The sequence below is a fragment of the Ananas comosus genome, unplaced genomic scaffold (assembly GCF_001540865.1).
Source record: "Ananas comosus cultivar F153 unplaced genomic scaffold, ASM154086v1, whole genome shotgun sequence".
Taxonomy (NCBI): domain Eukaryota; kingdom Viridiplantae; phylum Streptophyta; class Magnoliopsida; order Poales; family Bromeliaceae; genus Ananas; species Ananas comosus.
This window is the reverse complement of record NW_017892312.1, coordinates 1-5,424: the sequence shown is the minus strand read 5'-3', so window position 1 is coordinate 5,424 and position 5,424 is coordinate 1. Positions and strand designations below refer to the sequence as shown.

Below are 5,424 nucleotides of genomic sequence, written 5' to 3'. Positions count from 1 at the left end.
TAGAAGAAGACTCTATATGAGCCTTATGTTGAAACTGACCTCGATAATGCACTTTTGCATGATAGAAGTCCTAAAGTGAAATTGACCACGTACAAACCTAATTGAGGGTAAAACAAACGCGTTGGCGAAGTCGGTTCGGCAATCCGTTGAGCCTACGTGAAGATATCGCCAAAAAGGATGTTTATATGGACTTAATGTTGGCAGCCTTGAGGTTTTCGGATTGAGAGGAAGCTGCAGAGCAGGAAGTCTGGGTTCTAGAGCTAAGAACCACTGGGAATAATACCTAATTAAGGTAACTTTGTTCTAATACTTGGTTATAGCCAAAGTAATTGCTTTCGAATGGATCCAATTAAGAGTTACTACTGAAATTTCAGATTAGTGAGCTGAAATCTAGTTGATGCAAGCTCTTGGTGCTGCCGAAATGCAAGGATGGCCTATTTGGTGCAGTGAGCAAGTCAATTTAGCATTAAATTAAAGTAAGTTCATTCCATAAGAGTTTTGTTGTTAATTCAGCATCAAACTAAAGCTAATTCAGCATCAAGTTAAGAGTTATGTGCTGAAATCTCAGACCTGTGAGCTGATGGATGCTCTTAGTGCTGCCGAAATGAGGAGAGGATCATTGGATGCAAGGAACAAGTTAATTTAGCATCCAGTTAAAGTAAGTTTACTCCAAATCTGATTATAGTCAAATTTATGCTTTAGAAAAGGGATCAAATTCAGAGTTGTTGCTGAAATTTCAGATTTGAAGCTGAAATTGTAACCTTAGTGGGATTTGGAGAATTAGTAAAGCAATACCCCAGTGGTATAGCTTGTAACTAAGTTAATTTCAGTTATTAAGGGATTAGCTTAGAGTTAATTATATCTGGACTCAACTCCTGGTTTATAGGACTAAAGAATAAACCTTAGACCAAGATGCTTCAAGCTGAAACAAAAGCTTCAGCTGAGGGGAGCTTATGTATTGATATGGTCTTGAGCTGAAATAACCTGATAGAACCTCAGATTTCAGGTAAGCTTGCTATCTATTCTTAAACATGATCATAATTGTTGGAATGAAGCTGATCTTTAAGCAATGGAAGCTGAAATTAGCATTAAAAGCTAAACAAAACTGCATCAAGGCATGTATGTATAAGTACATACAGATTGATGCTTTTGTGCAGGATACCCAGAAATGAAATCTGAAATAACTAAACCTTAATTCCTGAGTTGGAATAAGGTCAACGGCTGTTATGGGGGAATCCCAGGGTACCTAAGTAAAGAAGATAGTCTAGTGGAGTTTCCAATTGAGTATTCTGGGAAGTACTAGTGCTGAAATTTCAGCATAGTGGAGAATCCATCACGAATTGAACTCAGGATAAATGAGTAGTGAATCAAGGTGATTCTAATTAAGACTGCTTTTAAGTAACTCGAGCAAAAAATAGCACGTGGACTTATGCTGAAAACTATGAAGCTCAATGCTGAATTTCAGCATTGAACTCTATTGGCTGTTAGAGTTGGAACTTGGAACCATCTAATCGAGCAATAATTCCAGCTGTGGGAGCTTTGAAACTGATGTAAGTGACTTGCTTTTCAGCTAGGATCAATCTAAATACATCAGAGAAGTTTTTAAGTGATTAATTAGAACACATATATGCAGGAAATGCAAGTTGATGCTGAAATTTCAGCATTAGTGCTGAAATTAGTATTGAGCTGAACAAAAGACTTTCAAGCAGAATTTCTCGCTGATTAGAGCTGAATGGAATCAGGTGGAACTTCTAATTAAAGCAAACCTGATTAAACATTTAGTTAACCGGATCTAGACTGATTTATATAAAGGAAATAGCTACTCAAAAGACATGAATGCTGAATTACTTCAGCATGGCATAGAATTCAGCCTAATGCTGAATTACATGTTGAATTAAGACTTCTAAGAAAATACTTATAAGTATTGAGCTAAGATCTTGATAACTCAGCCTAAAGTTGATGCTATTGATCCCTGATCTTTGATTAGAAAACTTAGAAGTTGATGAAGATTTTGAAGAGGTGTTAATTAAACTATGTACATTTATGTGTAAGTAGTATACACATAGATATTGAAGTGTTGGAATAGAAATGCTAACTTGGAAAATATAAGAATATGACACCAATGTAATCTCTTTTATTCTTATGTAAATGAAAGTTACACATGCTCGAAAGTCTAAATTGACTTTTCGACAGGTCGACGACGCGCTAATTACGGTAGAGGCAGTTCTAGTTCTATTTACACTGAGACGCGCAAGATTGTTCTTGACACAGTTCGAGACGTGGATTCTAGTTGTTGACACCACTACAGGTGGGTGGTGCTATCCGAAGTCTTTGAATCACCTTTTATGTCTATGATTATTCATTGAGCATATTTATATTTGTAGTCATGCATTATAGGGTGTTTGGCATAGTGCGAGTGAAAATGTGAATTACTATCAACAGTAAGAACTTGTGAACCTTAGAATGTGGACATAGAACCTTATGAATGCATGGACTATAACAATAGTGAACTTGGTGACATTCTAACTAGAGATTTGGTTAGCATCGAGCAATAAAATTGTGAAACTAGCATAAAGATCTAGTTAGAGTTAAATTGTGGCATGACCAGTTATTGAATCCTCTAAAGGAGGATTGGATCTTACTCACATAGTCTGTTTTTAGCTTGGTGGAGGTCGCTCCTTCCAGGCAGTGAGCTCCGGAGTTGTCACATGTTGGGCTAACGTATTTGCCCAGGACTAACGTACTTGTCCGACAGACGATCCCGTCGAGAGGTAGCTTAGGGCCCGTAAGGGATTTGGTTGGTGAGTTGTTGTTAACCAAAGGGTTAACCAGTGAATTGGGTAAATTCAGTGAAAGCATGCATGTATATTTAGGATTTCATATACATCGTTTCTTTCAGCTTGTACAGGCATTGTAGTAGTTACATATTATAGTTGGTTACTATCTCAGTTTACTTTTATTGCCTACATATGCCTGAGTAGACTTAGTGGGTGAGTCGGCGAGGTCGACGGCGGAACCCACTGGGAACTTTCTTGTAGTTCTCACACCACTAACCATACAGGTTCCAGTGCGAGTATTGTGGCCGAGGATCGAGGCAAGAGCCAGCAGCCTAGCTAGTGGACACCCGAGTACTAGTGGTATACCATTTTTGGTTCATGTATCATCTATTTCGATGTACAGAGACATGTAAATGAATGTATTGAAGAACATGTAAATAACTAAATATTCTAGTTATGTAATTCAGTTTAAAGTTTTAAATTACAGTGAAATTTCATGTTTAGCTAGCTTTACTATCACTTGTGTTTGTTGCTTGCCATTGTGCAAGCCATGTATACTGAAATATGATCCTGAGAATTGTTTAATTTTTTTATACATGTATCCGTTGTTGTTGAGCCTTGGGCGAACCATAAGGACAGTGCTACTGTGGAATTCGGCGCTGTGTACGATAGATGCACAGATAAATAGACAAAAGTTTGCGAGTAGCGGACGTTTGAAATGATGGGTAACTTGGCATTTAAACAAGGCTGATCATATGGTGACAGTTGTGGTATCAGAGCGAGTTAAGAGCAAGCAAAAGAGAGAGTCTAGGATGACCTAGGAGACTCTAGGATGGTGAGCCTTAAGGTTATAGGTGCGTGAGTGTGACGTGAACCTGTGACGCGGCGGAAGCTAATTGATTGGGTCCAATAGTTGCTGTTGAGACTCTAGTTATGGCTAGAGATGATCCAAGTGGTATTAGTTTTTAGCTTAAGGTGATTGTGTTGGCGGCCGACAACACGATGCCGAAGGTCGAGAACTAAGACACTCGCAAGTTACCGCCTGATTGATGTTGTTTAATCACTTATGTTTCGCAATTTCGATGACGTGTTGGGTTAAGTAATTAACCGGTTGTTTGCGTTTCAGGAGCTAATGGCGCCAAAGAGACGCTATGTGCGTAGGACCGCTTCGGCACCACCTCGAGAGGTGCCCGAGGCAGCCGTGCCTCCAGTGGCGCCAGGGCCAGCTGGGCCTACTGAGGTGCAGGAGTTGAGAGCACAGGTTGCGGCGCTCACGGGACGGTTCGATAGGCTCCAGGAGCTATTGGAGCAGCAGGCTGCGGCGGCGGCTGCGGCGGCAGGTTTAGGCCGCGGCCCGCCTGCGCCTTCGGTTCGCCCCCCTGATGCGGCCGAGGGTGTGGGTGGCGTATCGGTTCCGGTGGCGGCGCAACCCCCACCGGTGGATATTCCTCCGACGAGTTCGAGTTCTCCTACGCCCGTGATGGCGGCTGAGGAGGCAGAGCGTGAGCGCGGCTATGTGGCACTCACGAGGTTCACGAAGTTTCACCCGCCTACTTTCGACGGAGAGGTGGTGGATCCAGCGACAGTGGAGTCTTGGTTGACTGCTATGGAGACTCTATTTGAGGATATCTTCACCTTGGAGAAGGACAAGGTGAACTTGGCCGCTCATTGCTTCGAGAAGCGGGCCAGGACTTGGTGAAAGAGAGTCAAGCAGGACCGACTCCCGGAGCTTCCCCCGATCGATTGGGCGGAGTTCCGCAGGCTATTGTTCACTGAGTACTTCCCCGACAGCGACAAGAGGAAGATGCGGGAAGATTTCCGCAAGCTCAAGCAAGGCAACCGCACGGTTCGGGAGTACGAGCGGGAGTTCACCCATCTCCTGAGCTGCGTCCCGGACGTGGCGGCGACAGAGCAGGACCGGGCGGATTGTTTTGTTCGAGGACTCCGGCCCGGAGTGTTCAGATTGATGCATGCCTTCAAGTTTCACACTTTGGCGGAGGCATTAGATCGCGCACTATGGGTCGAGCACGGGAACGCTTGCGAGCGTGAGGACCGTGAGACGCTCGACAAGGACAAGGGCAAGAAGAGGCAGGGCGGTGGATCGGGCGGTCAGTCTAGCTCCAAGAGACCCCCGAAGTATCCACGCTCTCAGCCCAAGGGTCGTGGTGCACAGCGATGCGTCTTCTGCGGCGGAGACCACTGGCCGGGTGTTTGTGAGCAGCGCCGAGGGAGGAACTTCAAGTGCGGGCAAGCGAGACATGTCATTCGCGACTGTCCTCAAGGAGGAGCTTCTCCCGCTATGTCGACTGCATCGGCCCCGGCGGTTCGAGTTCGCTATGCCTTGCCCCCTCCTGCAGCATCTACTGGGTGAGCGGCGGCGCCACGCCAACCTGAGCGAGCCCGATCAGCGCCGAGCGGGAGGATGTATGCTGCACCCGTGCATGTTGAGGAGCCTTCTAAGGCCGGCGAGCGCAACGTTGTGGCAGGTATAATTTTGGTTAAAGGTGTTCGAGCTAGAGCTTTGTTTGATACCAGCGCATCACACTCTTTTATTAGCCGATCATTCGCACAAGCACACGATATCGAGTATCGTTTGGGGGAGCACGTTTGGCACGTTGAGGGCCCCGGGCGATCCTTTATGGTTAGG

General features: G+C 44.6%; 1 long non-coding RNA gene across 7 annotated transcripts; it reads left to right on the top strand.

Moving 5' to 3' along the window:
- The first annotated feature begins 43 nt into the window (after positions 1-43).
- Positions 44-3,120, top strand: LOC109705372. 7 transcript variants are annotated; one of them, XR_002214715.1, is made up of 9 exons: positions 44-292; positions 375-476; positions 569-658; positions 741-802; positions 887-1,006; positions 1,448-1,550; positions 1,634-1,742; positions 2,194-2,308; positions 3,062-3,120. It is a non-coding gene; the product is annotated as an uncharacterized LOC109705372 (long non-coding RNA). The 7 variants fall into 7 exon arrangements; XR_002214712.1 differs by lacking the exon at positions 741-802 and having other exon boundaries at positions 46-292; positions 1,466-1,550; XR_002214711.1 differs by lacking the exon at positions 741-802 and having other exon boundaries at positions 46-292.
- The last annotated feature ends 2,304 nt before the right edge of the window (positions 3,121-5,424 follow it).